This window comes from Lytechinus variegatus, chromosome 6, assembly GCF_018143015.1.
Source record: "Lytechinus variegatus isolate NC3 chromosome 6, Lvar_3.0, whole genome shotgun sequence".
Lineage (NCBI taxonomy): Eukaryota > Metazoa > Echinodermata > Echinoidea > Temnopleuroida > Toxopneustidae > Lytechinus > Lytechinus variegatus.
In genome coordinates, this window is record NC_054745.1 from 69186 (window position 1) to 83729 (window position 14544).

Consider the following 14544-nt stretch of genomic DNA (forward strand, 5'->3'; position numbering starts at 1 on the left):
AATATTCTAGTGATTTCATATAGGAATGACCATGTCTGATCATTTCATATTTTCCATCAGTACAGAAAGCATTGAGTTTCGTATCAAACCATAATAACCAATATCCTAAAATTGACGTCAAATTCATTATCATTTAAGTTATATAAAGTTATTTTGCATTGTTTTTTTTTTGGAAGTCAGCACAGCGCAATAACATTTTGTTCATATGTCATTGTTTTACAAATTAAAAAGATTTATATTGATTGTATTTATCTCGAAAGGAATGATTCAACTCATTTACCTGATTTAGCTAGGTTTCTTTGTCTTCTACCTTGTCTCACTGACCTGACAATAAAGGGATTTGATCCTGATTACAGCCAATCACTCTTCCTACATGACGAGTTCTACCATGAGATTGCAAGATGTTTTATCCTCATACAAATAGTTCATACATATAAACAACTACAAAGCATAGATATAAAATAAAATCGACATAGAAATCTGAAATCAATACAAGTATCATCCTGCATCATTACCACTAAAATTCCCAGCTACATCCTGGCGGAGCCTTGTGCCCCTGTGCTTGCTGCCCCGTTCACCGACAATGGACGTCAAAGTTATTATCCTTTAAAGAGTTATTATAAGACATTTCGAGTCATTTTGTATTGTTGATATGCATTTAGCATAACAATTTTATCAAATTCCGTTGTTTTTCAGATCCAAACGATTTCTATTGATAATATTAATCTCAAGAGTAATGACCCAACTGCATCGCGTGATCTAGCCAGGTTTCTCTGTCTTCTCCCTTGTCTCACCGAACTGACAATAAAGGGCATTGATCCTGATTACGGTTCATCCTTTCTACATGACCAGTTCTATTATGAGATTGCAACACTAGCTTCAACCTCAAAGGTAATTCTAATATTCTAATTGAATCCTATTCAATGAACGATACTTTAAGTCAAAACAACGTCGACGATGAATGTGTCAATCTAATATTCTAGTGATTTCATATAGGAATGACCATGTCTGATCATTTCATATTTTCCATCAGTACGGAAAGCATTGAGTTTCGTATCAAACCATAATAACCAATATGCTAAAATTGACGTCAAATTCATTATCATTTAAGTTATATAAAGTTATTTTGCATTGTTTTTTTTTTGGAAGTCAGCACAGCGCAATAACATTTTGTTCATATGTCATTGTTTTACAAATTAAAAAGATTTATATTGATTGTATTTATCTCGAAAGGAATGATTCAACTCATTTACCTGATTTAGCTAGGTTTCTTTGTCTTCTACCTTGTCTCACTGACCTGACAATAAAAGGATTTGATCCTGATTACAGCCAATCACTCTTCCTACATGACGAGTTCTACCATGAGATTGCAAGACTTGTTTTATCCCCATACAAATAGTTCATACATATAAACAACTACAAAGCATAGATATAAAATAAAATCGACATAGAAATCTGAAATCCATACAAGTATCATCCTGCATCATTACCACTAAAATTCCCAGCTACATCCTGGCGGAGCCTTGTGCCCCTGTGCTTGCTGGCCCGTTCACCGACAATGGACGTCAAAGTTATTATCCTTTAAAGAGTTATTATAAGACATTTCGAGTCATTTTGTATTGTTGTTATGCATTTAGCATAACAATTTTATCAAATTCCGTTGTTTTTCAGATCCAAACGATTTCTATTGATAATATTAATCTCAAGAGTAATGACCCAACTGCATCGCGTGATCTAGCCAGGTTTCTCTGTCTTCTACCTTGTCTCACCGAACTGACAATAAAGGGATTTGATCCTGATTACGGTTCATCCTTTCTACATGACCAGTTCTATTATGAGATTGCAACACTAGCTTCAACCTCAAAGGTAATTCTAATATTCTAATTGAATCCTATTCAATGAACGATACTTTAAGTCAAAACAACGTCGACGATGAATGTGTCAATCTAATATTCTAGTGATTTCATATAGGAATGACCATGTCTGATCATTTCATATTTTCCATCAGTACGGAAAGCATTGAGTTTCGTATCAAACCATAATAACCAATATCCTAAAATTGACGTCAAATTCATTATCATTTAAGTTATATAAAAATGTTTTGCATTGTTTTTGTCTCACCTGCGAAGCAAAGTGAGACTATAGGCGCCGCTTTTCCGACGGCGGCGGCGGCGTCAACATCAAATCTTAACCTGAGGTTAAGTTTTTGAAATGATGTCATAACTTAAAAAGTATATGGACCTAGTTCATAAAACTTGGCCATAAGGTTAATCAAGTATTACTGAACATCCTGCATGAGTTTCACGTCACATGACCAAGGTCAAAGGTCATTTAGGGTCAATGAACTTTGGCCGAATTGGGGATATCTGTTGAATTCCCATCATAACTTTGAAAGTTTATGGATCTGATTAATGAAACTTGGACATAATAGTAATCAAGCATCACTGAACATTTTGTGCAAGTTTCAGGTCTCATGATTAAGGTCAAAGGTCATTTAGGGTCAATGAACTTTGGCCGAACCAGGGGTATCTGTTGAATTACCATCATAACTTTGAAAGTTTATTGGTCTAGTTCATTGAACTTGGACATTAGAGTAATCAAGTATCACTGAACATCCTGTGCTCATTTCAGGTCACATGACCAAGGTCAAAGGTCAATGAACTTTGGCCGAATTGGGTGTATCTGTTGAATTACCATCATAACTTTGAATGTTTATGGATCTGATTCATGAAACTTGTACATAAGAGTAATCAAGTATCACTGAACATCCTGTGCTCATTTCAGGTCACATGACCAAGGTCAAAGGTCAATGAACTTTGGCCGAATTGGGTGTATCTGTTGAATTACCATCATAACTTTGAATGTTTATGGATCTGATTCATGAAACTTGTACATAAGAGTAATCAAGTATCACTGAACATCCTGTGCGAGTTTCAGGTCACATGATCAAGGTCAAAGGTCATGTAAGGTCAATGAACTTTGGCCATGTTGGGGTTTTTTGTTGAATAACCATCATATCTCTGTAAGTTTATTGGTCTAGTTCATAAAAAGTGGTCTAGTTCATTAAACTTGGACATAAGAGTAACCATGTATCACTGAACATCTTGTGCGAGTTAGAGTAGTATTCATAGTCAGCACTGCTGCTATATTGAACCGCGTGATGCAGGTGAGACGGCCAGAGGCATTCCACTTGTTTGTTGGAAGTCAGCACAGCGCAATAACATTTTGTTCATATGTCATTGTTTTACAAATTAAAAAGATTTATATTGATTGTATTTATCTCGAAAGGAATGATTCAACTCATTTACCTGATTTAGCTAGGTTTCTTTGTCTTCTACCTTGTCTCACTGACCTGACAATAAAGGGATTCGATCCTGATTACAGCCAATCACTCTTCCTACATGACGAGTTCTACCATGAGATTGCAAGATGTTTTATCCCCATACAAATAGTTCATACATATAAACAACTACAAAGCATAGATATAAAATAAAATCGACATAGAAATCTGAAATCAATACAAGTATCATCCTGCATCATTACCACTAAAATTCCCAGGTACGTCTTGGCGGAGCCTTGTGCCCCATTGCTTGCTGCCCCGTTCACCGACAATGGACGTCAAAGTTATTATCCTTTAAAGAGTTATTATAAGACATTTCTAGTCATTTGGTATTGTTGTTATGCATTTAGCATAACAATTTTATCGAATTCCGTTGTTTTTCAGATCCAAACGATTTCTTTGTCTTCTACCTCGTCTCACTGACCTGACAATAAAGGGATTTGATCCTGATTACAGCCAATCAATCTTCCTACATGACGAGTTCTTCCATGAGAGTGCAAGACTTGTTTTATCCTCATACAAATAGTTCATACACATAAACAACTACAAAGCATAGATATAAAATAAAGTCGACATAGAAATCTGAAATCAATACAAGTATCATCCTGCATCATTACCACTAAAATTCCCAGCTACATCCTGGCGGAGCCTTGTGCCCCTGTGCTTGCTGCCCCGTTCACCGACAATGGACGTCAAAGTTATTATCCTTTAAAGAGTTATTATAAGACATTTCGAGTCATTTTGTATTGTTGTTATGCATTTAGCATAACAATTTTATCAAATTCCGTTGTTTTTCAGATCCAAACGATTTCTATTGATAATATTAATCTCAAGAGTAATGACCCAACTGCATCGCGTGATCTAGCCAGGTTTCTCTGTCTTCTCCCTTGTCTCACCGAACTGACAATAAAGGGATTTGATCCTGATTACGGGCGCCCTTCATTCTTTCTACATGACCAGTTCTATTATGAGATTGCAACACTAGCTTCAACCTCAAAGGTAATTCTAATATTCTAATCGAATCCCATTCAATAAACGATACTTTCAGTCAAAACAACGTTGATGATGAATGTGTCAATCTTATATTCTAGTGATATGATATAGGAATGACCATTTCTTATCATTTCATATTTCCAATCAGTACGGCTAGTATTATGAAGTTTCGTATGAATCTATAATAGTGAGATGTTAGTAATATGCTTACAATCAAAATCTTAATAAAACGTATTTCAGCTTTTTTCACAACCAAGATCTAAATGATATACATCTCAGATTATTCATAATTAGTTTTTAATGAGATACATTTCTGGTTATTCACCATCAAGATCGTATTGGAATATATTGTTAATTGATCACTACCAACATCTATAATGCAGTTTAATCACAACCAGGATCTTATTGAAATGTATTTTCATTTAATTTTATTTTTTTACTTTTACAACCGAGATGTGTATGGTAGATTGATAACAACCAGGATCTAATTGTAGATTGATCAAAGCGAATATCTAACATGTCTAATGGCATTATTCACTGCCAGTATCTTATTATAGATTGAACACAGTCCCCGGGGGGGGGGCACTTACATTGACGAGTTGATACCATGCGCGACCCCAAAAAAAACACGTAAAAAGGATGTCTTTTTCACGATGGGGCGCGTTACGTACGTAACGTGATAAGGGTATCAAAAACACAAAAATAAGGAAAAAAGGGTATCTATTTCGATAAGAAAATTACGTGTTTAGGGTCGAATTTGCGAGGATGATCAAACAAAATTAAAATGTTTTTATAAAGGATGTCCTTTTTGCCCCAACACTTCGTGTTTAGAGTCCGATTTGCGCGAGGTGTAGAAGGTGGGATCGTACTAAACCAAATAAGGTAAACCCGACGACCGAAGGACCCGTAACAATAAAACATTCCTGTACTTGTTTAGAAGTTCATTTCAGGGAATATTTGCCAAGAGTATCGTTTTGTTACCATTACTTGTTAAGGGTAGGGTTTCACTCGCCAATACTTGTTAGGGGGTGCATTTTCAGAATATGGAAATTACGTGTTTAGGGTGCTTTTCGAGACCCCATGGTCGCGCATGGTATCCACTCGTGAATGGAAGTGCCCCCCCCCCGGACACAGTCAATATTGATCCAAACCAGGCTCTTGAATGTGGATTTATTACAATTAAGATCTATATTGTAGTTTGATCACTACTAGATCTTGATGTGATGCATTATTATTAGTAATTGTTCGCAACCAAGATCTGTATTGCAGTTTAATTACAACTAAGATTGTTCACATTGAAGATCGATCTCATCCAGGCTCTTTGAATAATGTGGATTTATTATAATAAAGATCTACATCGTAGATTGATCACAAGTGAGATCTTGATGTGATGCATTATCATTTTTGATTGTTCACAACCAAGATCTTTATTGTAGTTTAATCACAACTAAGATCTAAAATACTTGGTTCACAACCTGGAGTTTATTTAGATGCACTATAAAGATGGTTCACAACCAAGATCTTTATTGTAGTTTGATCACAACTAAGATCTAAAATACTTGGTTCACAACCTGGAGTTTATTTAGATGCATTATATAGATGGTTCACAACCAAGATCTTTTCGAGATTTTCTGTAAATTTTCCACAGCCAATATGTAATTGAGAAATATCTTGGATTGTCCACAATCAAGTTCAATTGAAATATATCGTATGATTTGTGGCGCTCTCATTGTAGTCCTGGATGTACTTTAATATTATAATTTGATGCCTTTTTGGACTAAGATAACATAAATCCAATCAGCATTTTAAATGCATTGTACATGTCATAGATGCCATAGAAAATACTGCATTTGCTTGTCAGCATTATCATGTTTTACTCATGCTTAAATCTATTCACGAATTCACTTGTCATGCTTGTGAACACAATGCGTGACGTATTCAGGAATCTAAAATAAATTCTTTGCTCTGCTTTTACAGCTTTAATTATTATTAATATATTCCGTCTCATTGAGTGACCAAATGTCTAATTAGAATCAAATATGTACGATCATCTGAATTTTTTGAACAGTTAATTACAGAGACTCCTGTAAATACCCACCCCCCTTCCAAACACAAATAAATGTGTATGTTCATTATGACTCTAATCACGCTTCCCCAAACTTGATTTTATTTGCTTGCATAGATACTGAGTAGGCCATTACATTTTTTTGAATAGCATTTCTCGTGACATCATACTCATCTAATTTCTATTTCTGGCTCTTTGTTTACAATTTTGTTCAAACAGGTTCCTACTAATTATGCAGAATAATACCAAAGGGAACTTCTAAAATAGCTTAGTCTATACAAGCAGGGGTTAACCACCGCCGTTTCACAATTTCGCTTATCTCAAACATGCTCTACTTAAATGTTATGTTTTCATTTCATGTCATGTTTTCTTTTATTTCTTTTTCCCATATCATTGTCTCCTTCTCATCACTTAGTTATATCTCACTACACACATGCATTGCACTATCTAGTCCCTATTTCCAAATGTTGGGATCATTATCTGGCTTGCTCAATTTGAATTTGAAAGTATTTATAACTAAAAATATTTATGTAGTATTGGGATTCATTCCTCAGTCTCTCTTGCGTTAGCAACAGAATTTCCTTTCAATTCTATTGACGACGACGAGTTTTTGTTCCAGCTTCATGCAGATAGGAAAATCACTAGAGCTATACATAATCCCGAATACGACAACAGCATCTCTTATGATTAAAACACAAACTCAGAAGAGTTGTCCCTTAACTTTGATGACAATGACCCAGTACAACAGTTTACTTCATCTAAATACTATACGGTAAATGAATACAAATCAAATAGTTTGAACAATGTAAATGAAACCACGTTTCTTTTGCACTGTATGTTCATTATTATTCTAATCACGCTTCTCCAAACTTGATTTTATTTGCTTGCATAGATACTGAGCAGGCCATTACAATTTTTTGAATAGCATTTCTCGGGATATCATACTTATCTAATTTCTATTATTGGCTATTTGTTTACAATTTTGTTCAAGCAGGTTCCTACCAATCATGCAGAAATTCGTAAATACCAATTGGAACTTCTAAAATAGCTTAATCTATACACAAGCAGGAGTTAACCCACCGCCGTTTCACAATTTCGCTTATCTCAAATGCTCTATTTAAATGTTATGTTTTCATTTCATGTCATGTTTCCTCTATTTCTTTCTATTTTATTTTTTTGACTGATTTGAGTAGGTATGGGTGTAAACATTTAGCAAAAAAAAGTTAGGAGGAATACGGGTTTGGGAAAGTGTTTTTTTCAAGGTCAAAGGTCAATGACCTTTTCATATATACTGTATAATGGTATCTCCGAGATGGAAAGGGGCAGGTTGGTGATAATGGTGTCAACATGCACAGATTCTTACCAGAATATCAAATGAAATAAAATTAAGTACCTAAAATGCTCATTCACGCATGTAATTCAAGGTCACAGCCTTTCAAAGGTCAATGACCTTATTTTACATTACATACCATATACGGTATAATGGTATCTGAGATGAAATGACGCAGGTTGGTGATCTTGGTGTCAAAATGCAGAGGTTCTTACAAGAAGATCAAATAAAATAAAATTAAGTAACCAGAATGCGTATTAATCCATGAAGTTCAAGGTCCTTTCAAAGGTCAATGACATTTTTTACATTATATACCATGTACAGTATAATGGTATCTCTGAGATGAAAAGGTGCAGGTTGTTGATCTTGGTTTCAAAATGCAGAGGTTCGTACAAGAAGATCAAATAAAATAAAATTAAGTACACAGAATGCATATCAATCCATAAAGTTCAAGGTCAAAGGTCAATGACCTTTTTACATAGGCTATGTATCGTATAATGGTATCTCTGAGAGAAAACGCTGCATGTTGGTGATCTTGGTGTCAAACAGCAATTTTTTAAAGAAGATATAAAGGCATAAAATAATCATAATTTTTTATCCTTCACCTTTGATATCCAAAGTTACAGGTCAAAAGTTAGTAAATATTTATATATCCATGCGTGATTCCCCCCAAAAAAGAAATCAATCCATGATATTCACATTTTATTTTTGAATAATAGAAAGATAGCTATTTGTAATGAAAACTTGGATGTTTAATAATTTCACTCTGAAATAAGGATAAATAATGGCCATGAAAAATATGTCTAGGGGTTAGAGGTCAATCAACAATGTCAATAACGTCAGGGAATTTAAGTAAATAGGTCGATAACTTGATTGTGGCATGTAGGTATATAGTGATTCTGATGGGAAAAAGACTGACCTGCGTGAAAAATAAACACAAATTTAATAGTTGATTCCTTTACCAATGATGATGTCAAATACAAGTTCGAGGTGAAATTGAGATCAAATAGCACTTTTTAATATATATTGTAGTAATGCATTGCCAAAAGTGTAAAAAAAAGATCATGTACGAGAAATGGCGGAAGTTGTCTAAAGTAGCAGTATTTAGATATGCATTTTAGAAATCTAAACCAAGGTACTAATTTCTCTGTAGCAATATGTCACTAGCATCAAATGCTACAATCAATACTATAAACTATAACTTAATCTGTAAATGGAAAGGATAGGCCTAGCTCTTATGGCAAGCATCATCCAAGAATATTTTCATATAGCCAGGGACAATGATGAAGAATTGAAATAAGGCAATCATTAGAGCTGCAGCTTTTGTCATAGTAAATGCTTCAGCAAAGAGCAAATTAAACTTTTGAAAACCTGATGACATTTTCAAGACTTTGATCTGGCCCATTCAATGAAAGCCTAACTTCTGTAAGGGTGTATCAGACCAGGATCTATATTATTACTGATATATTGCACAGCTTGATTCTCAAGAACTAGAAGTGGTGCTGTAGGAGTTTTGTTAGGTCAATGGAAGTGTACTTGTAAGCTATTATCTCCTTTTGAATTTCATTACTATATGCCTAATTTGTGCATGATTATAATCAGTTGTTCTGGACCAGAATACATGATCCTTGTACAAACTGATACCTAATAGAAATAGCATCATGGGTGACGTACGGCATAGAGCAGATATGAAGTTTTGTCCTGCAGCATTAGCATCTCAAGAGATTCTGGCACCTCGCAATGAGTGGTAATTAATAATAATACGAGAATTCATCTTTGTTGAAGTTGAGATACATGCCATTTACTATGACAAAAGTTGCAGCTCTAATTATGGCCTTTATTTCATCTTCATCATCATTCTTCTGCTGTTTGGAAATGCTCTCAGATGATGCTAGCTGTGACATGAGAGTTAGACCTGTATCCTATTCATTTTCAGAAGATTAAGCTAATAGTTTATAGTATTTATTATAGCAATGAGGCGAGTGGCCTATCACTCGAGAGAAAAAGACAATACAACCTTGATTTAGATATTATGATGCATTAAATGCTGCTACTTAAGATAAAAATCATTTCAAATTATATACTTCATTTTATTTTTTTTTATTTTTTTTATTTTGGTGTTTAATCTTCTTGTACAAATCATTGCATTTTGGCACCAAGATCACTAACCTGCGATTTTTTATCTCAGAGATACCATTATCATTATCATTATGTGAAAAGGACATTGATCTTTGTCCTTGAATTTTAAGGGTGAATGTGCATTTTCGATGCTTAATTTTAGTTTATTTAATCTTCCTGTAAGAATCTGTGTATTTTGACACCAAGAACACCAACCTGCGCCGTTTTATCTTAGAGATAATATTATCATAAAAGGTCATTGACCTTTGGCTTTATATTTTATGGGTGAATATGCATTCTATGTCCTTAATTTTATTTTATTTGATCTTCTGATCAGAATCTGTACATTTTGACACCATGATCACCAACCTGTTCCTGTTCATCTTAGAGATACCATTATGCAGTATGGTATATATAAAATGTAAAAAGGTCATTGACCTTTTAAAAGGCTTTGATCTTGAATTTCATCGGTGAATGAGCATTGTAGGTACTTGATTTGATTTTATTTGATCTTGTAAGAATATGTGCATTTTGACACCAAGATCACCAGTCATTTCATCTCAGAGATACCATAATACCGTATATGGTATGTAATGTAAAAAAGGTCATTGACCTTCGAAAAGCTTTGACCTTGAATTTTATCGGTGAATGTGCATTCTAGGTACTTATTTTTTTATATTCTGGTAAGAATTAGTGCATTTTGACACCATTATCACCAACCTGGGCCTTTCCATCTCGGAGATACCATTATAAAGTATATATGAAAAGGTCATTGACCTTGAAAAAAAAAAACACTTTCCCCAACCCGTATTCCTCCTAACTTTTTTTGGTAAATGTTCACACATATACCTACTCAAATCAGTCAAAAAACCATTTCCAATAATTTTATTCCAGATTGGCTATTTTGGGGTCTAATTTAGGGATACTATTCTCTCATATCATTGTCTCCTCATCACTTCGGTATATTTCACTACACACATGCATTGCCCTATCTAGTCCCTATTTCCAAATGTTGGGATCGTTATCTGGCTTGCTCAATTGGAATTTGAAAGTATTTATTACTAAACTTATTTATGTATTATTGGGATTCGTTTCCTAGTCTCTCTTGCGTTAGCAAGGGAATTTCCTTTCAATTCTATTGACGACGACGACTTTTTGTTCCAGCTTCATGCAGATAGGAAAATCACTAGAGCTATACATAATCCCGAATACGACAACAGCATCTCTTATGATTTAAACACAAACTCAGAAGAGTTGCCCCTTAACTTTGATGACAATGACCCAGTACAACAGTTTGCTTCATCTAACTACTATACGGTAAATGAATACCAATCAAATGTAAATGAAAACACGTTTCTTTTATACTTAAATATACGGAGCCTGAACAAGAAATTTAATCAGCTTGATCTATTTCTAGAACATTTTAATTCACACAATAGCCCTATTATTGGTCTCACTGAAACGTTGCTCCAACACTCTAGTAACTCTCTTTTGAATATTGATAATTATTATTTACTCACAAACAACAGACATAATAGACCAGGAGGCGGTGTTGGTATGTATATACCGAACCGACTAGATTACTCTTGTTTAAAAAATCTTACCCACATGAATGACAGTCTTGAATCACTTTTTATACAGGTTAAAAATAAACACAGTAGGAATGTTATAATAGGGGGATTTACCGCCCTCCACAGTGTCCCCATGATGATTTCTTTAAGAGATATCCAAAACATTTTACAAAGTCCTATTATTCAAAATAAACTCTTTTTTTTTAATGGGTGACTTCAATGCCAATTTGTTGCAGTCCAATGCTCAAGGATTTCCTCATGATTTTCTTGAAATGATTCTTTGGGCTTCTTTTTTATCTACCACAACTAAACCTACGAGAGTAACAGACCGATCTTCCACATTAATTGATAACATTTTTACTAATATGCAAGATATGCCTTTAGAATCACGAATCGTTATTTCTGATATATCTGACCATTGCCATATTTTTTGTAGAACTTCTCTTTTTTTCTGGACTTTTCCAAGGCTTTCGATACAATTAACCATGATATCCTATTGGTAAAGTTGGCACACTATGGTGTTAGAGGCAAAGCCTAGGAATGGTTCAGGAATTATTTATCAAATAGAAAATAATTTGTACAAATAGATAATCACAGTTCTGCATTGCGACCAATAAATTGTGGAGTTTCGCAGGGTAGTTTACTGGGTCCCTTGTTTTTTTTATAATATACATTAATGACTTGTATAAATCTTCAGATGTTCTATCTTTCATATTATTTGCAGACGATTCGACCTTATTTCATTCTCATGCGAACCAAAATACACCATTGTCTACTATAAATTGTAAACTGAGACATGATGTTAAATGGGTTAAAGCTACCAAATTATCCCTTACCATCCTGAAGACAAACTTTATGTTATTTAGAAACACTTTGCAAAATCTACCTGGAGACATCCTTTTGGACGACACTCCTCTAAATAGGGTCTCTTCAACCAAATGTTTAGGTCTCATGATTGACGATAAATTGAAATGGAACATTCATATTCAAAATATATCCAAAACTATATCCGGGAATATTGGTATAATGAATAAAATAAGAAACTTTTTCTCCAAACTTAAAACTTTTTACACTATATTCCTCCCTAATACTTCCCTACCTGAATTATGGAATAATGACATGGGGGTAACGCCAACAAATATCTTAGAGACAAAATTCTCATCTTACAAAAGAACTTTATGAGAATTATACATAATGCTCCTCGTTCTCATACTAACAATTTATTTTACAAGTCGAATATTTTATAACTTCCAGATCTATTTCTTTTTCAAACAGGGCAATTCATGTACAAATTGAGTTCAAACGAGTTCCCAAACATATTAATTAAAATGTTTACAAAAAATAACGCCATTCACAATTACCCAACAAGACAATCCCTCCGTTTTCACCTTCCCCGTACCCGCACTCAACTTGCACAAAAAAAAATGTTTTACGGTCCTAAATACCGGAATACACTCAGTCACGATATCATTAACTCCGTTAGTCTGAACTGTTTTAACATGTTTAAAATCAAACTAAAAAAGTACATTCTCGAATCTTTTAGAGTAAGTCCAAATTGAGCGCTCAGGACCCAACTTCTCTCTTTCTCTCTCTCTTCTTTCCTCTATGTCCTTCCCTTTCATCTGCCATCACCCTTATTCCCCCCCCCCCCTTCATTCTCTTTCATCCACACAGATGCACCAGTCTTTCTTCTCGGTTACATTTCTTTTCACTTTCATCCATCATTTCTGTACTCCATCCGTCACAATAGCATTTTTAGGATTTTTTTTCTCGTTCTTTCATTTTCATACTTATACCTACAAACCTGTCTTTTAACTTATTCTTTGAGGAATCCACACTCAACAAGCCCTGCTTTTTAGTGGATCCCTCCATTTCCTCAAAATTTATTTAAATAGTAAAGATGAATAAAAGAAATAATATGAAAACATTTTTAGCATGAATAGTCTGCAGTTATTATTATGATTATCTAGTTCATTGTTGATATCATTATTATTATGATTATATTGTTTCGTGTCTATTGTAAATATTTATTTATCTATGCCATATTGCCATACTGTACACACTTGCATATTCCTTTATATCTTTGTAATGATTTCTTTTGCTGTTAAATTGATTTGAGTTGAAATGAAAATAAACCAACTGAACTGAACAACCAACTGAACTAATAACCATTTGCTAAAATGGACGTCAAAGTCATTATCATTTAAGTTACTGTATATAGAGTTATTTTGCATTGTTCTTTTTTGTAAGGTACCACAGCGAAATAATATTCATATCACATGTCATTGTTTTACAAATTAAAAAGATTTCTATTGATGGTATTAATCTCGAAAGGAATGAATCAACTCGATTACATAATCTAGCTAGGTTTCTTTGTCTTCTACCTTTTCTCATTGACCTGACAATAAAGGGATTTGATCCTGATTACAGCCAGTCAATCTTCTTACATGACGAGTTCTTCCATGAGAGTGCAAGACTTGTTTTATCCTCATACAAATAGGTCATACATAAAAAGAACTACAAAGCATAGATATAAAATAAAATCGACATAGAAATCTGAAATCAATACAAGTATCATCCTGCATCATTACCACTAAAATTCCCAGCTACATCCTGGCGGAGCCTTGTGCCCCTGTGCTTGCTGCCCCGTTCACCGACAATGGACGTCAAAGTTATTATCCTTTAAAGAGTTATTATAAGACATTTTGAGTCATTTTGTATTGTTCTAATGCATTTAGCATAACAATTTTATCGAATTCCGTTGTTTTTCAGATCCAAACGATTTCTATTGTTAGTAGTAATCTCAAGAGTAATGACCCAACTGCATCGCGTGATCTAGCCAGGTTTCTCTGTCTTCTACCTTGTCTCACCGAACTGACAATAAAAGGATATGATCCTGATTACGATTCATCATTCTTTCTACATGACCAGTTCTATCATGAGATTGCAACACTAGCTTCAAACTCAAAGGTAGTTCTAAAATATTCTAATTAAATCCTATTCAATGAACGATACTTTCAGTCAAAACAACGTCGACGATGAATGTGTCAATCTAATATTCTAGTGATTTGATATAGGAGTGACTATGTCTTATCATTTCATGTTTCCCATCAGTACGGGAAGTATT

General features: G+C 34.1%; 1 long non-coding RNA gene across 1 annotated transcript; it reads left to right on the forward strand.

Moving 5' to 3' along the window:
- Nucleotides 1–815: 815 nt before the first annotated feature.
- LOC121416437 lies at nucleotides 816–14343 on the forward strand. The gene is made up of 4 exons (XR_005970170.1): nucleotides 816–891; nucleotides 1672–1866; nucleotides 4139–4339; nucleotides 14190–14343. It is a non-coding gene; the product is annotated as an uncharacterized LOC121416437 (long non-coding RNA).
- Nucleotides 14344–14544: the final 201 nt, after the last annotated feature.